The 19,027-nt window shown below is 38.9% G+C and overlaps 1 pseudogene; it reads right to left on the bottom strand.

The window, feature by feature from the left end:
- Positions 1–6,423: 6,423 nt before the first annotated feature.
- On the bottom strand, positions 6,424–18,207 carry LOC128507042 (solute carrier family 2, facilitated glucose transporter member 9-like; annotated as a pseudogene).
- Between the last annotated feature and the right edge of the window lie 820 nt (positions 18,208–19,027).

The following is a 19,027-nucleotide window of genomic DNA, read 5'->3' as shown; positions in this document are numbered from 1 at the left end:
ACATTTCAAAAATTTTATTGGGAGTAATCAGTACCATAGGTCTGCCATAGGTCACCTCCTTAAAAAAAGGTTTTATTTAACAAAACTGTATAGTAAATCATAAATGATAAGTATGCTAAATATATTTTTGCCAGTCTGGTTCAGAGAGCTGTCTGGGATGCTTTTAGGGATGTACGTTTGGACATATTAGAATGTGAGCCTCAAAAGATCAGTGCATTCCAGGAGCATTTCTGTCCCTCTTCAGATGTCCATCATCCCCATTATCTGTACACACACACACACACACACACACACACACACACACACACACACACACACACATATATGCAGACACATACATGCACACACAGTGTCATTCAGCAAGAACAGTTTGGGACTGTCGATGTGTTAATCACAAAAGAATGTGCACACAGAGATAGTACAGTGTATCATTGTAGTTTTAACATAGCTGACATGACAGGATGTTATTGATTCATTTTCAGATATTTTATTAAAACAAATCACATATTTCTAAAATATAATGCAGAACTGAACAATACCTAGGAAGTAGACCGAGAGCAATACATAAATACATAAAGAACACATGGTCAAAGGAAATCTAAAATTAAGAGTAGAGAACAATCCTAAAGAGATTACTAAGGATGGGCTCTAGGTGTCTGTGATTAGTAAGAGATTAGGTAGAATGTGGATATGGGAGCCCTCTGGTGGGCAGGAGCTATATTGAAATTCAGTGAAAGAATAAATCTTAAATGTGTGAAGTCAGTCCAACATTTAAGCTCACCAACAAGCTCGTTGTTCTTTATAAAAATTAATTGTTTACAGACCTCCATGACAGAATTCTTTTGATGCACAAATTTAAGGAAATACAATACAGTAAAACCTCAGATTACGAGTAACGCGGTTTGCGAGTGTTCCGCAAGACGAGCAAAGATTTTAAATAAATTTTGACTTGGAAAACGAACAAGTCTTGGTTTACAAATACCGAGTATCATGTATCACGCATGCGCTTCATGTTTTGACGCCGAGCGTCATGTGATCACAACTGAGCTAACGTTTTTCTTTCTCATGCGCAGCAGAATTGTGGGTAATTGTCTCCCCTGCTCAGTCTTAGTGACTTAGTGACTCTTACTGGTATAATCAACATCCACAAAAGCAAGTCTCATTACAGAGGTTAAAGATTCATTTTATGAATCATGTATCAGCCTGCTCTTCGCGCATCATTGGACACCGTGCCACACATACACAGCACACAGACCCCTGTTACTTTTGCCTTCACAGACACACACACACACTCTTTCTCTCTGCTCTACACAGAAACACTGCTCTGTCGTGATTGCTTTCAAAAGTAAAGTGCAGGTTAATTTGCTTTATTTTTACTTTACAGCAGTGATTCCGTTAGTGTGTAGCTCAATTGGGCGTCATTAGACACACACACACACAGCGCCTCTGCACACAAACGGAAACACTTATCTGTTGGGATTTGATAGGTAAAATGCAGGTTAATTCGTTTTATTTTTACTTTATATTTTGTGTTAATTATTTTTATGTATTTATTTTTTGGGGCTGTGGAACAAATAATTTGAGTTTCCATTATTTTTTTAAAATTCGATTTGGGTTACGAGTGTTTTGAAATACGAACCTGCTTTTGGAACATATTATGCTCGTAATTCAAGGTTCTACTGTATTATACTGCCTATACTTCTAGCCCACTTCTAACTTCACTCGTCCAGCCGCAATTGCAACGAGATATTGAAAATTTAGCTAATGTGAAAAGGGCCAAATTGTATTGGCTAGACAACTGGATCAGAGCAACTCCAAAACCTGTGAGATGTTTCCATGGTGCAGTTGACAGGACATACCAAAAGTCATTCAAGAAAGGAAAACTGGTGAACTGACAACCACTGTTTTGGGGCACCTAACTCAATATTAAGTGGTGGTCATAATGTTATGACTGATCAGTGTATATATATTATTGTAAGGTTTGATGAATCTGAAGAACTATCATTTTTAATAATATATAATAATTTTTTTTACCTCTTTGGGTCTAACATCTGCTTCATAACTCACTGCTACTGGAAGATATTATTATAGATTTTAGTAAGTAAAAGCCTTTAGTAAAAGGCAAATGACAACTCTGGCCTTTTGCCTGGAAAATTCAATAGGGCTATATAGAAATGCTATATAGTTATATGGATTAAAGTAACTTCTTTACTGCACTCATGTACATATTTTACCATTTTTACTTTACTTGAGTAGTTTTATTAGTGAAAACATTTTACTTTTAATCCACTACATCCTACAACAAATATTTGTACTTTCCACTTCACTACATTTCTGTATGGTGTAGCATTACATAACCATAGTGGAGCGTAGATCTTGAAGTGCTAATAGCTGCCTGCTCGCTATTATGCATAACTGCATGATTTGCTTTCCCTAAACATGTACAGTACCAGGTGTTTGAAATCAGAAGTTGAGATGGTTATAGGTAGTGATAAAAACAGCATGTTCACAGTCAGGAGGCACACACACACACACACACACACACACACACACAGAGATACTTTTATTATGACTTTATGACTCTCTAGCTGTAGTTGGTATTTTAAGTAAAGATTTCTGGAGCCACTGGAAGCTCTGGAAAATATTCCAAACATGTTGATCTGTACAGTGGCGATAGCAACGGCCCAGGTTTCTGTGGCACGCAATGTGGGTGCTGAAAGCACCCCAGTGGTATATGCCAGTGCTGTCTCACATGTTCAGACTGTGATTTTGACAAGGGCTCTGTGTGTGTGTGTGTGTGTCTGTGTGCTGTGCTGTGCACACACTTGCCTTTCAGCGGAAGGAGCTGATGCATTTGATATGGGGTTCAATGAACGCTTGACAGGATCTGTCAGTTGTGCTGTGTGTATGCATGTCGTGTGTACTGGATTTAGTTTTTTTTTTTTTTTGTATCAAAGACATGCTATCTGGCAAGCTGGTGGAATGGAGCTGTGATTAGATACTAGATAAAAACATAAAAAAGTTTTACCTGACAATTATTTCAATATTTTTTAAGAAATACACTAGTGTACTAGTGTACTTGCAAAAATGATATGCATTTCTGAAATAAAATACAATGATTTCAATCTACATTCCTGGATCAGATCCAGATCCAGATCTTTTGCAGATTTTTGCACAGGTAGTTACAGTAAACGTATTAGAAGGCAGCTTTATCAGTAACTTTTATGACTTAATGTAAACGTGTCACAGGCGACCCTCACTGACTAACGTTATGTCAGACAGAGCGGATTGCTACTGAAACCCCAGTTCAGACAGCAGAGCGTCTGTAGCCACTGCACATACAACAAGTGGATGAAATCTTGAATCAGACTGTAATGTGTCTACAGTGACAGGCAGAAGTGAGGGCTCCTGTAACATTGGGACAGTGTGAGGAGCGGCAGCGAGTTGACCGTACACTCTGTTCACAGGGACGGGCAGCACGCGGATGTCAGGATCTGCACGTGTGAAGTTTGTGATAGTGTACTTGCGAAAAATCATAAACAAATCTGATAATATATAATAAATACAGTGATTTCGATCTACTTTGTTAAATTGGCTTCAGCTCTGTACTTTAGTGGCTTTAGGTTACACCTAACCGTAAAGAAATTATACTGACATATACTCATCAGTCATAATTTTGTTCATCAAAGCGTAGACTTTAAACCCTTTTTTTTTTTTTACTATTAGTCTTGTCATGTTTACGTTGTACTGTAAAAATTGTTCCAATGGGCTATAAACAAAAGCAAAATACTGTGTCGGACTTTATTCTGCAGTCAGCGGGAATGATGATGATGATGATGATGACAATTAAAACAGTGCCACAGGGTGTGTTAAGTATGTAGTTTGAGGCAAACACCGCATGTCATATGGTTTCACATTTAAACTCATACTTATAACACCGTAGATTTCCGAGCTATGGAAATCATTGTAGATAGAGAGCAGATCCATAGTATTTAATAATGCTACCAATAAAAATAAAATAAATTAACAAAAGGAAGGAAGAAAAAGAAAATGTGTGGAAAAAATGAAAACAGAACAAAAAAAATGTCGAAAGCAAAATGTTAAAGAGAAAATATATTAAATAACTTGAAAATAAAGATCTTAATGAGGATTTAGTTTTGAGAACAGATACCTATTTTGTAAATCTTAATTGTGAAAGTATAAGATGTTTATTTTTGGCAAAAGAGGTGATTATTATTATTATTATTATTATTATTATTATATTTTATAAAAACAATACGATTTTTTTTTTTGTTAAAAGAATATATTTATTTAATTAAAGAATTATTTTTGTAAAAGATGTGTTCGAGTCCTTGGGGGTGGAGTGCACTAGGGGCTGAGATCTCGTGTACTCGTGTAGAAGTGGAGTGATGAGGAGATCAGCCTCACAGGTGGCGAGGCTTTCCCGCCAATACGTAGTTTCACCAAAATTTCATGAGGACTGATTCATGAGCTCGTTCTACTGACATCTAGTGGACACATTTTGTGTAGCAAACAGATTCTGACATCGCGAGCAGTGATAGCTGTCAGATGTGTGAGAATATGTTGTTGTTTGAAAACCCACCGTGCAAAGAAAAAGTTTGTGGACTTAACTAACATCACCATTGGTGAAGAACAAAATAACCCTCTGATTACATTTTAGTAATTTATTAAATTAAGTACTTTATTGGGAGAAAACATTTTAAAATGTCCCCAAATAGGGAAGTTTTTTTTTTTCTTTTCTATTAACGACATTTATACAAGTAACAAGCCACTGTTTGGAACATTTGAACTAAATATATATAAATTTGGCAGTCTGCATTAAGAAAAATCACCAACTCGACACAATAACACAAAAGCTGGTTAGGTTTTCTTGAATCTTAATTTGTTCATTTAAAAAAAAAAACAAATATAATGAAAGAGTTCAGAAGAGTGGGACATCAATATAAACAAGCTTTTTTATTTTATTTTTATTTTTCTTATAACATAATGAGAATATAGTCTCTAATATAGTCGTATTCCATTCCCACCCGTCATTAGGGCACTGCCCCATCAAGTCTACAACTACCAGTCAGGGAGGACCAAAGACTATCATGGTTTACTCTAAACCATGTGATGCCAGCCTACAGCTTTTAATTGAACTACTTGTTCATGCACTATTGGATAACAACTGGGCAACACAGACTTTTAACTCCCTCCAAAGATTTTCTATGGGGTTGAGATCTGGAGACTGGCTAGGCCACTCCAGGACCTTAAAATGCTTCTTACGAAGCCACTCCTTCGATGCCTTGGGTGGTGTGTTTGGGATCATTGTTACTGTATGCTGAGGTACCCAGCCACGTTTTATCTTCAATGACCCTGCTGATAGAAAAAGGTTTTCACTCAAAATCTCACGATACATGGTCCCATTCATTCTTTACTTTACACCAGTGGTTCTCAAAGTGTGAGGCGCTCTTTTTGACCCCACAATGTAAGATTATGTGTGGAGCTCCAGATCGAGGGAGATTATCAGTGGTCTTGTATGTCTTCCATTTTCTAATAATTTCTCCCACAGTTGAGTTCTTCACACCAAGCTGCTTACCTATTGCAGATTCAGTCTTCCCAGCCTGGTGCAGGTCTACAATTTTGTTTCTGGTGTCCTTTGACAGCTCTTTGGTCTTGGCTATAGTGAAGTTTGGAGTGTAATTGTTTGTGGTTGTGGACAGGTGTCTTTTATACTGATAACAGATGCCATTAAACGAGTGGAGGACTGAGGAGCCTCTTAAAGAAGACGTTACAGGTCTGTGAGAGCCAGAAATCTTGCTTGTTTGTAAGTGACCAAATACTTATTTTCCACCATAATTTGCAAATAAATTCTTTAAAAATCCTACAATGTGATTTTCTGGATTTTTTTCTTATTTTGTCTCTCATAATTGACGTATACCTATGATAAAAATTACAGGACTCTCTCATCTTTTTAAGTGGGAGAATTTGCACAATTTGGTGGCCGGCTAAATACCGACTAAATAATTTTTTTCCCCCATTGTACATTTGTACAAATTCTTAAGTAAGACAAAAACTGGAAATACTAACCAATAGTCCTGGTTTTAAACTACAAAAGAGATCTTTTCTTTTTTTGTTCAGTCCACCATTGTTTAGAATAATCATTATAGGCAGTGAATAACTTTCATTGTCAAAGTAAATCGCTTAAATGTCTAGAGTCCTTTGAAAAGACCTGTATCTTCCATGACTCACTATTCAACCAAAGTAATATGCAAGGTCATAAGTGTTATAATAAAATGTTGCATGATGGGACTCGCATTATTCTCTCAGTTCTCAGTATTTTCCCAGAAAACATGACATGTTAATTGTTCAGCAACAAATAATTCACATTAGGAAAATGTATAACAATCTTTTATTTCTATATCAACTCATTCACTCATCATCACTCCACATGGACATCTCTTCTTTTCCCTTCTCCATTGCTCCATATCTGTTCTTCACCTTAAGGTCAAGATGCTCAGTGATTGGCAACTGTTCCCCCTCAAGCTCACAGTTATTTCTAGATGCGAACATCTGACTGATCTCAACAAACGTCTTGTCCTTTGTCTCAGGGATGACAAAGTAAACATAGGTTGCCACACCCACACAAATGCCAACGAACACCAGGTAACAGAAAGCTCCTGCTGACATCTGGAAAGAGGATTATATGGGTTGGGCAGATTTGTGTATTAAAAACTTTTATGAGGATTTCTCTTAGAGAACTCTCAGGTCTCAATATTCTAAACTTATTGCCATGTAGCTTCTATTAAAATTATTAGGCTGAAATTAGAGCATACATTTCTTTACTACACATAGTTATCAGGCAGAAAAACATACCTGTAGGAATGGGAAGACAAATCCGATAGTGAAGTTAGATAACCAGTTGAGTGCACCCCCAACGATGTAGGCCGAGGGTCGGTGAGACTGCTTAAACAGCTCACCCGTCATGAGGAAGGGCACTCCAGCTGTGCAGAGACCAATATCTGTTTCTACAGTGTACTACAAACAGAATCAATTCCTTCATTCAACACCAGAGGGCAGCATTAAGTAGTTTATGGTGCATGGTCCTAAAAGGAGTGACAATTTTGATATGCAACAGACCTTATTATCCCTATTATCCCTGCAGCATTTAAAGGGATGGGGCAGGATTTTCATCACCGCAAAAACTATCTACTGATACCAGCGTCTGATTTAAGTTTTTAAAACATCATTCATAAGGGCTAAACTAGGACAGGTGACGCGGTAGTTATTTTAAAATAAGCCATCAAAACATTAAAAGAGCACTAGTTACATTTCTACAGTGTAAACAATAATTGTATTATCAGTGTGGGCAAGAAAGGAGATGACTTAATATACCAAAAATACTGAAATTTTCTTAAGCAATTTAAGATACTTTAATACTGATTTACTCCATTATAAGAAAAAATACTATTGTAAATATTATAGTGTTTTTTAACCTTTTTAAAAGTACTACAGGAAACTAGTGTAATATAGTAAATACCATAGTTTATTACAGCATACTAATATTTGTAAGTGGACTTATTCAGCCATTTCCATATCTTTGAAGATCATGTATTATTTTTCTACAATGTAAGCCATGGGTGACCAAGTTACACATTTCATTGACAGTTCTTTGGTAGTGTCAGAGTTGAGATTGATACAAGTAGAAACGACAGAACAAAAAACAATAAAAACAAGTCATAAGATGAAAAAATGGCGAAATAAAAAAAGGGAAAAACAAAACGGGTAAAAGCCACAAGATTTTTGGCCAGGATTTACTGTAAGGTAACCATCATGTCCTCTTAATGATTAATAAACAAAAAACAAACACATTAGTAGTCGTAAGTAATGTAAGCAATAAGGAAACGTAATAAATAAATACTGATTGTCTTACCAGGCCCAATGCAGAATCCTGCAATAATCCCCACCACACAGCTCACGCTGATATAGTTCATGAAGGGCACGTGTGCCTAGTATTAGAAACGGAACAGTCCGAAATGACCACATTATTTAGTCTTCAGTCAAACACATGATGTTGAAGTCCAATAAAATCTGACTGATCAAGTGAACACATGGACAAAGAGCTTCTGTCTAAATACACAATGGTCATTTTTGTCTAATATCTACTGTACACTGGGGCTAAAAATTGAGTACTGTAAGCGCACATAACCAGAAAGTTCCAAACATTTCCATATATGGGGAATTCCATCGAAATAAAGCTACTACCTGTAGAACATGGGAAAGGGTGATTCCGGCACAGCATATGCCCATAAAGCTGAATCCACCAATTAACAGAGGTCTGCGACCTACTCGCTCAATAGTAAAACACTGTGGAGGAAGCAGGAAAGACCTTTAAATCACATGGTTTTGTGACCAGTGACAAAACAAGAAAAGTAGTCCAAAAGGTGAACAAAGTATTTAAAGCAATATATGCTCAGTTCCATGTCTCTATACAGTTAGACTACAGAAATTGATATATTTTATGCATCAGGATAATGGGACCTTTATAATTACAAGTGTAAATTTTTTTTTAAAGTCAGGTTTTTCACAGATGGACTTTAGAATTGTTCCAGATAAAGCTCAAAGTGATCAAAGCTTGACAGAACACACCTGATCTGAATTTGGAAAGCCTTAGCCATTGGTGTACTTTTTATTTAATAATAAATTATATATATAATTAATATTTCTAAAACCACATTCTTTATGGATAATTGTAAGTTTTTTTTTTTAAATCAAAATCAATTTTTAAATTGTTTTCATCCATATAATTTATTTTAAATGAAACTATATACAAGACAATGTGCACACATGTATCTACTTTAACCGAAATTATAGTCCAGATGTGGATGATTATCAGACTCCTCAATGAAGATTAGCGTGTTTTCTTACCCCAATGAGGCCAGCAATGACCTCGATGGCACCTGTGCCCACTGTTGTGTACTGAACCTGTGAGATAGAGATTCCTACATTCTCGAAAATGGAATTTGTATAGAACCAAATCTGAAAAAGAGGTACAGTAGGTGAAGTAAAAATGTTTACATTATCATTTTCCTCCATCCTTGGCTTTACATTACAGAATACATATAAATAAGTGTATAGATATTATAGATAGATAAACTCAACGTCTGACTCACAGCATCAATGCCAGACAGCTGCATGCCCATGTTGATGACCATGATGGATACAACCTGCCAGCGGACAGATCTGTCCCTTAGCAGCTCATAAACTGAGACGGCCCTCACTGAGGAGAGTGAGCGCTGCTCCTTCTGCATCTCTTCCACCTCTGCCTGGATATTAGTCTTTGCTCTATACCACCTTAGAGCTAACAATAACATCAGAACAAACTTAACAAAAGGATGTTTAACATCAAATGTTTGGAACAGCCCTGCTTATTTCACAAACATGCAGCCATAATTGTCTTAAAATTTTTATTTAAAAAATTTAACTATACTACACTATACTCACCCATTCTCTTTCCTACTTGTCCTGCACTGTATAAGGTCATGGGAGGCATGGAGCCTATCCTAGGTAAATCAGGGCACACTTTGGATGGGTGACCAATCCATTGCAGAGCACAAGCAGGCACACACTCACTTACATGCACACTACAGGGAATTTGAAAAAGCCGATTAGCCTAACCTGTATGTTTTTGGACTGGGACCAGGGTACCCGTAGGAAACCAACCGAACAGGGAATGCAGTCATACTCAGAGATCCGAGGTGGGAATCGAACCCTTGACCCTAGAGTTGCGAGGCTGCAGTCTTAAACACTATGCTGCTGTGCTGCTCTCTATATTATCCATCCATCCATCTGGGAACCTCTGTAGTTTTACTAGGGACTGTGGAGACCAATGGTAACTATGGTATTTAATCCCATTTTTACTACCGTGGTAGGACCTCCATTTAACATTCACACACTACGGGTAATTTGTGAACACCAAATAGCCTAATCTGAATTTCTTTGGATTGTGGAAAAAAAACTGAGTACCCAGAGGAAACTCACCAAGCTCTGAGAGAACATGCAAACTCCATGCACACAGACTCCAAAGCAGGAATCAAACCTGGACCCCGGAGGTGCAAGGCCACAGTGCTAACTACTAAGGCACCGTGCTGCCTCTTTATATTATATATTAATGCTTTGGAAAGACTTTATAGCATATCTACTTAAACAATGTCGCATTACAACACAATATATTTTGCCTTACTATTCTGCTTTCACATTTGCACAACAACAACAAAGACTTTCAAAATAACATACATAATTTTGCCCACAGTGGTATATGGGACACTGTATTTTTAGACTACAGTGAGTAATAGGATACTGGGATACTTCCCCTACTTACACATTAGCATATGTTCATTGTTGCTTTTAATCATATATATATATATACTTGCGTACACACACTTCTTTACTTGACAGTACATACTATACTATCACACTTCTAAATGAACATGCTAACAAACAATCACAATACACAAGAATTGCTACATACTTGCACATTAGAATATTACACCAGACTACTGCTCACCAGAGGGCGCCAGAGAGCACTATTTTACTTATAATCACCTGCAATCATCTCTACCTCTGCCTGGGTCTTATGTTTAAAGAAAATTTTCCTTGGGCTCAAAACTCATACTCGAGCCTATGTGTTCGTAATTATGTACTTGCATCCTAGCATACAAGGACAGCATTTATATATTTACAAACATGCATACTAGGACAGTTGCCTCAACTGCATTTTGGTTAAAAAGAAAACCTTCTACATTTCTATTTTGAAATTGCTTTAACAACAACAATATTGGGCTTTGTCAAAAATCTCATGTCAAATATTCCATTGTGAATAAATAGTAAAATTACCATTCAGAGTGGCATGAATGTTGTGTTTTTCAATCAGCAAGTAGCGTGGGCTCTCAGGAAACCACGGCAGTAGCATTAGTTGAATAAAGGTTGGGACCACCACCAGAGAGAGCAAAAGAGGCCAGTGCTGTTCCTGTGAAGAAAAGGCTTTTAAGTTATAATCTGTATTTAAGAGTAAATCTGTATGAAGGTTATTTCCATACATCTACAAATAAAAATGCTGTGAAAAATACCAAGTAATTACTGAACTATACAAGTCAAATTTATTTGAACCCATCTGGTAAAGGTCCTAATTGTTTTGTTAAAGCTCCAGCTAGAACCACTATGGAAAGTTAAATCACACAATAATGCTAGCTTACGAGGATGATTTTACTTTTACACTGTAGAATACTTGCACACATGCATACTTGCCTTGTTCAAATTGGCACTCAACAATTATAGGAAACGTACTTACTGTAAGACCTTGCTGAAATGCTATTATGCTAAGCTACTGTAGCTACTGTAGCTAAGCTAGCATAGAGTCGTGCTTTAATTTGCTGGTATACTTAATATAAGCACCTTTTCTAGGAGTGTATTGTGTAAGTGGAATTTAGTGTTATTTTTTTCAGCAATCTTACTTCACCTTTCCCAAGACTTCATTAAGTCCAAAAATTTGAGCAATGAAAACTCCAATACAGATGAAGATGCTAGGCACAAGGCCAAGGAAACCCCGGAGGTTCTTTGGAGCAATTTCTCCCAGGAACATAGGCACAACACTAAGTGAGATACCTAATGAAGTAAAAAAGGAAAGGAAATTATTTCCAAATATAACAGTGAAGATATTCCTTACCTCATATGCGGTTGAATTTGTTTGTTTGTTTTGTTTATAAGATGTTTAAGAAGGAACAGTAATAGTATAAATACTAGCATACCTGACTATGTAATATCTGACTATTGAAAAGCTTGAATGACATTATACTAGTATTTTTTGAAAAACATGTTTTACCACTGTATGCTGTCATTTACTACATTAGTGTACCTGAATGTATTCCCGTGATAAAGCGTCCGATGATGATCATCTCAGGAACGCCAATATGCCTGCTCAAGCCCATCAGTCCACCAGCTACAAACACTAGGAATGTACTCTTTACTAGTGTCCCTCTTCTACACAAAACATAACAAAATACAGGTTCATACAGTAATTTGGATAGAAAAATATGATAAGATTGAATCAATACACACTCATTCTCTTAATTGGGTGAACTATAATTTCAGGCATCATACATATAAGTGTTAAATCTATTGAACATTGCAGCTTGGTGCAGTACCTTCCAAATTTGGTGACTAGCATTCCCACAGTAAGCGAGCCTACCAGTCCACCAATGGCGAAAATGGACACGGTAATGGAGTAAAACACGGTGATGCTGTCAGTGCTCAGACCGCTCCCATTGCGCCTTGCTGCAGTGCGGTTATAAAAGTCCTTAATGTACTGGGAGGATGTGTAAACAACATGATGTCAGTTAAATTAAACAATAAGCACTTACTTTATACAGTATGAATAAATTCATAAGAAAATAAAAATAACCTGTAATTTATACAATTTGTTTTTTTGCAGTTTACATAAATATGATTAAAAAATATACAGTAAATGTAAAATCAGAGACTGCACAGAAGAATCCTTTTCTAAAAAACTCACACAGGGTTCACCATGTGTGTATTCACACACTTAACATAAGTGATGTGGATTTCCACTCATGTTTTTAAAACAAAGAATCCCTTTTTTACATTTATTTATTTTTTACTTAAAAATGCTTAAAAGTGTGCTGCTGTTAGTCTTTTAGTTGCTAACATTGAGGGGTCGGCACAGCAGACCATCCAATCCGCAGACAATTTGGCACGGATTGTACGCCGGATGCACTCTCTCATGCAACCCTCCTATTTTCTTCATGCTTGGGGTCGGCACTGCACCCAGTAAACCGTCTCTAGGGTTACGTCCGTAACCCCAGTTCCCTGAAGGGGAACGAGACGCCGCATCACGAAGTGACAGCTATGGGGATTGCTTCCAGAAATCGCGTCTTGAAGACATATCTAATCAACTACATATATATACGATGCATCGCCTTAGCGACGCAGCTGCGTCTGACGTTGGCACGCGGAAGAGTATAAATAGGTGTCAGACAAACCTACTACAGCTTCCGAAAGCTCACAAGCGCCCAGGCGCATATAAGTATGGCAACGTGACGCGGCGTCTCGTTCCCCTTCAGGGAACTGGGGTTATGGACGTAACCCTAGAGACGTTCCCTTTCAGGGGAACTTGAGCCGCGTCACGAAGTGACAGCTATGGGGACGAGAATGCCCACTCCGCCATGCTTATAGGTGCCTGGCCTGAGCCGAGAGCACCTGAGAGAACGGAGTTGGGTCGAGGTCGACAGCGTAAAATTTAACAAATGTGTGCGGGGTGGACCACCCGGCGGCGTCGCAGACCTCTTGAGGTGTCGCCCCCGCAGCCAGAGCCTTGGAGGCCGCCATACCTCTGGTGGAGTGCGCCCGGACTGAGAGCGGAGAGGCTTCACCAACTGCACCATAAGCCATGGAGATGGCCTCCACAATCCACCTACTGAGCGTATGCTTGGTCGCTGGTAAACCCCTCTTTTGGGGGCCGAAGCACACGAATAGCTGGTCAGACCGTCTCCACGCCGAGGAGACGTGGACATAGTGACGGAGAGCTTTAACCGGGCAGATAAGGTTTAGCCTCTCCTGTTCCGGCGTCAGAAAGGGTGGAGGACTGAAGGCCTTGAGCGCCACTGGCCTGGTCACTCTGGTAGGGACCTTGGGAATATATCCAGGTCTTGGATGTAGAAATGCCTTGACTAGCCCAGGGGCAAAGTCAAGACAGGATGGTGCTACCGAGAGCGCCTCCAGATCATCTACCCTCCGGAGAGACGAGATGGCCAGGAGGAGGAGGGTCTTCAGTGTTGCACACTTCTCGTTACTGTCCGTAATTGGTTCAAACAGAGCCCGAGACAGACCCTCCAACACCATGGTGAGGTCCCGCGAGGGTACCCTGGAGTGAACTGAAGGTCTTAACCTCCACGCGCCATGGAGAAAACGGTACACTAGTGGGTCACGGCCCAGAGATCTTTTCCCCGCAGGGGAGCGGAATGCGGAAATGGCGGCCACATAAACGGGGCTGACCCAGCAGAGAACCGCTCCTGCGGGAAGTCCAGTACGGTCCCGACAGGGCACTGAGCGGGATCCAACAGCCGGTTCCTGCACCATGAGTTGAAAACCCCCCTAATTGGCAGTGTACAATTTTCTCGTGGACGGGGCTTTAGAGCTAAGTATGGTGCTGACTACTTCCTGGGAAAAGCCAGTGTCTATGAGGTGCGCCACTTCAGAGGCCACGCCCATAGATTCCACCGCTCGGGTCTTGGATGAAGAATCGATCCGTGAGCTTGGGACAATAGATCCCTCCTGATCGGCAACTGGAGAGGCTGTCCGTCCAGGAGAGACACTATGTCTGAGAACCATATCCGGGTGGGCCAGCAAAGAGCCACTAGAAGGAGCCGAACTTTCCGCTGGCGGACCCGCTCTAGAACCGCCGGGAGCAGTGCGACAGGGGGAAAAGCATACAGGCGTCTGCGTGGCCACTGATGCACTAGGGCATCCAGGCCTAGAGGCGCTGGGTGTATAAGGGAGAACCAGAGTGGACAATGGGTCGTGCATGAGTGGACCTCTGCTCGCCCGAACTCCCTCCAGATCATCTCGACCACCTCTGGATGTAGACGCCACTCAGGAACCTCAGGAACTTCTGATGTTGAGGAAAGATGGAGACGTGGAAGTACGCGTCCTTCAAGTCTATCGTGATGAACCAGTCGCCTGGTCGGATCTGGGTCACAACGTGCTTGAGCGTTAACATTTTGAACCTGTACTTCCTCAAACTGCGGTTCAGAACTCGGAGGTCCAGAATTGGCCGCAGTCCCCCACCTTTCTTGGGAACGATGAAGTAGCGGCTGTAAAAGCCGCACTCTCTTTGGGACTGAGGGATCTTTTCGATAGCCCCCTTTGCCAGGAGAGCCTTCACCTCCTCTTCCATCACCTGGGACTGCTCCGGTTTCACTAGTGTACCTAGTACACCGTTGAACCGTGGTGGGGGGCTTCTGAACTGAATCCTGTAGCCCTCTCCCACTGTACGCAGAACCCACTGAGACACACCTGGAAGAGCCTTCCACTCGTTCATGTGTTCTACTAGAGGAACCAGCCTGACGGGACTGTTTCCTGGTGATGGGGGCCCCGAAGAGCTGAGTGGAGCCAAGCTCGTGGCTCCTGGTTGCGGTCGCCGAGAAGAAGCAGTAACGGCCCCATGGGTCGATGAACGCTGAACCTAAAAGCAATCCCCATAGCTGTCACTTCGTGACGCGGCTCGAAGTTCCCCTAAAAGGGAACTACTAGTGAGCCACCAAAAGTATAATAACAGCACGAACCATAATGTTGTATAGTTAAAATCTGGGATTAAGGAATCAGAAGGTCATGGGTTCAAATCCCAGGCCCACAAAGATTCCACTGCTGGCACCTTAAGCGAAGCCCTTAACCCTCAACTGCTCAGATATCTGAGATAAATGTAAGTCACTATGGATAAGGGCATCTGCCAAATGATGTAAATGTATAAGATACTTATATAGCTGTAATTGGGTTATGATGACTCCACTCAAATCCAAACCAACGTTAGTATAAGACTGCTTTTAAAAGGTAGGATTACTTTCATACAATTTCAGTAGGATAATGGTAAATTAATTATTTTAATGTTTCCTTAAAACATGATTTTTAAAATACATATTTAGTGCATAAGTTTCTATTATTTTTTTTTTACTTGTGTGTGTGTGGTTTTTTTTAAAACCACATGTAGAACATGTGATTCATGATACTCTGTTTGACCCAGATTTGGGTCTTGGCAAGCCAAAATGTAATTATTCAGTTTCTGCTTTAGAGGCTGGGATTATTACCCTTTTCTGTTCAAAGGTCACACAGAGGATTAAAGATATTAAGGGGCTTCAAATGTGTGCAACAGAAAAGTGAGTTTAATTTTGGTTGTTATAAGGAGCAAAAGCAGAGGAAACATGTGCTACTAGGTCGAGTGTGGTGGAACTGTCAAACTGGGAGAAAATGGAGTATAATAATATTAATAACAATAAAATAATAATAATAATAATAACAATTATTATTATTATTATTATTATTATTATTATTATTATTATTATACATAATTAGATGGACCAATGCAAATAAATAAAGACTTAAAATCTTTCCAGTGTGAATGGTTATACTTCTTAAATTGTTCATATTCTAATGAAGTGTTAAAAAGAACAAAAAAAAAAAAGCATACAGTAACTGTTGTATTCTCCTACAAGTATTGGGTATGATCATTTTAATATGTTACTCACCTGAGCAGGAGAATTGACTACAGCCAGGTTATAGCCATAAAGCATGGAGCTTCCCAAAGATGAAAGCAGTGCTGCTGCTAGGAGGGTTGTGGTTAAATCCTGTAAAACGAAAAAACAGAATGAGCAAGATTTTTCAATCAAATGCTGGGTCATAAACCTCGAATTGCAAGTAAAACAGTTTGCGAGTGTTCCGCAAGACGAGCAAAGATTTTTAATAAATTTTGACTTGGAAAACAAACAAGTTCTCTCTCTTGTGCTGTAGAATTGTGGGTAATCGTCTCCCCTGAGTCTTAGTGCGCGTCTCTCACTGGTCTGCACGTGTGTACTGTTTACTATAACACTGTGACCACGTATGTGTGTGTAAAACATATTTTATTTTGTGTCTGTATGCATGTGTGTAAAGCAAAATCAAGTCTCATTAGAGAGGTTAAAGATCCATTTTCTCTCTCTGTATCAACCTGCTCTATGTGTCTGTGTGCGCGCGTGTTATTGGACACTGTACCACACACACACACACAGACCCCTCCTATTTTCACCTTTACAGACACAATCAGACACACACACTCTTTCTCTTTGCGCTACACAGAAACACTGCTCTCTCGCACTTCTTTTCAAAGGTAAAGTACAGGTTAATTTGTTTTATTTTTACTTTAAAGCAGTGATTCTGTTAGAGTGTCACTCAATCGAGGGTCATTAGAGAGATTTCTTTGTTTATTTTTTCCGATAAAACAGTGTTTCCGTTGTGTGCGCGCGTGTGTGAAAAGACTGAAGGAAGGGTAAATGTGTTAGACAAGAAAGGAGAGAGGGGAGCTTACTTTAGATTCACACACACACACACACACACACACACGGAAACACTTATCTGTCAGAATTTATTTTTACTTTTTTTTTTAAGGTGAAGTGCAGGTGAATTTGTTTTATTTTTTACTTTATATTGTGTGTTAATTTCTTTTATGTATTTTTTTGGGTGGCCCATCCAAATGTCATGGATGACAAAGTACAGTAGAAATCTTATAAAGCGTCCACTGAATGTATGTCACATGGTTTGCATAACGCATGCTGCAAGTAATGTAACAAGTTTTCATTATTTCTTATGGGAAAATTCAATTTGTTTATGAGTTTTTCGAAATACTAGCCTGTTTCGGAACGAATTGTGCTTGTAATCCAAGGTTCCACTGTACTATCCTGACTATAAAGTCATTTGGATTACAGCATCAGCCATTTGCCCATCCAAATGTCATGGATGACAAAGTACAGTAGAAATCTTATAAAGCGTCCACTGAATGTATGTCACATGGTTTGCATAACGCATGCTGCAAGTAATGGATTACATTTTGACAATAATACAGTACATTACATCTAGCTATGCACATGACCACATTAGCAAAAGTATTTGATTTGGTTTTCTGAGCTTGTGCAGGCTCAGAAGTCTTGTAAAGTCTTGAAACAGAATCAAGCTTTGATTTAATGTAAAATTAGAAGCAGTAGCTTTTATATTATAAAACCAACAATTAATCATGATTGTAAAAATTAAATAAATGCTGTAAAGAAAGAAAGCAAGGCAGAAAGAAAAAAATATGCAAGTGGAAAGGACCACTAAAACATGCAAGAGGTAATTTGAGCATAAATGTAAAAAAAGGAGCATGATTACAGAGCAAATAGAAATATTATTTAAATTCCTCTTTGCAATAGGGAGGTATTTGGAGACTGTAATTAGGTAGTTACTGCAGTTAGTTTGTTCAATATTTTCATACAGTGGAATGTTAGAGTTTTTGTCTGATCAAACTTACTATATAACGTAACACAAATTACGACAAGCAATCATTTAAAATCATAGCCGACTTACCCCACTTATTTTCCCCCCTGACTTGGTTAAAACTTTCTCGGCCATTTAGCAAGTCATGTGCAAATTTCCAAAAGGAGAAAATGAGAAAAGTTTCTTATTGTAATCCTCTCCACAGAGGCAGAGTACTGCCCGTGTGCTCCTCCTTCACCTCTCACAAAGCTCATGCATCATTTCTTCAAGCTCGGTCAGCCTGCCACATATAAACCTTGTAGTGTTGCACTAACACAGTCTAGTGAATTCCTGATAATTCACACTGCTGGTAAGTTTGTAGAAAAATCACACTTGATGGTTAGAATATATATATACTGCTCTTTGCGCTAGGTGTGTCAATCATTTTTTGGCTTAATAAGAATTAAGGACAATGTTCTGAAACATTTTTCACACACATGTTATACAGATGGTCTCCTGCTGTATTTGTCTTTGTACTGTATGTGTGTGCATGTTAGTCTTCCTTTTGACCTTTAACCCTAATTATCTAATGGTACATAACATGGTAGTGAGAACATGGCCTGAGATGGATTATTACGTTAAAATGGAAATTTGGCATCAAGCAGGGGTAGCTCAGTTTTTAAGAGTTTGGATTAAAAGGTCTTGATTTCAAAGCCGATCACTACCAAGTTACTACTGTTGGGTCCTTAAGAAAGACCCTTAACTCTCAACTGCTCAGATACAGTATATAATGAGATAAATGTAAGTTGCACTAGATAATGGTGTCTAACAAATTGTTGTCAATATAAATGCATGTCCAAACATATGTTTATTTTTCTTCTAGAAGTATATTTTTTACTGCTTTACAGACCTGACTCTGGAGACTTCTTTCATGAATGCTAAATAGACATTTCAGAAAAACTCACAATAGAAACTA

Source organism: Clarias gariepinus, chromosome 18, assembly GCF_024256425.1.
Source record: "Clarias gariepinus isolate MV-2021 ecotype Netherlands chromosome 18, CGAR_prim_01v2, whole genome shotgun sequence".
Lineage (NCBI taxonomy): Eukaryota > Metazoa > Chordata > Actinopteri > Siluriformes > Clariidae > Clarias > Clarias gariepinus.
Note: the sequence above shows the minus strand (reverse complement) of the source record. Positions and strands in the feature narration are given on the sequence as shown.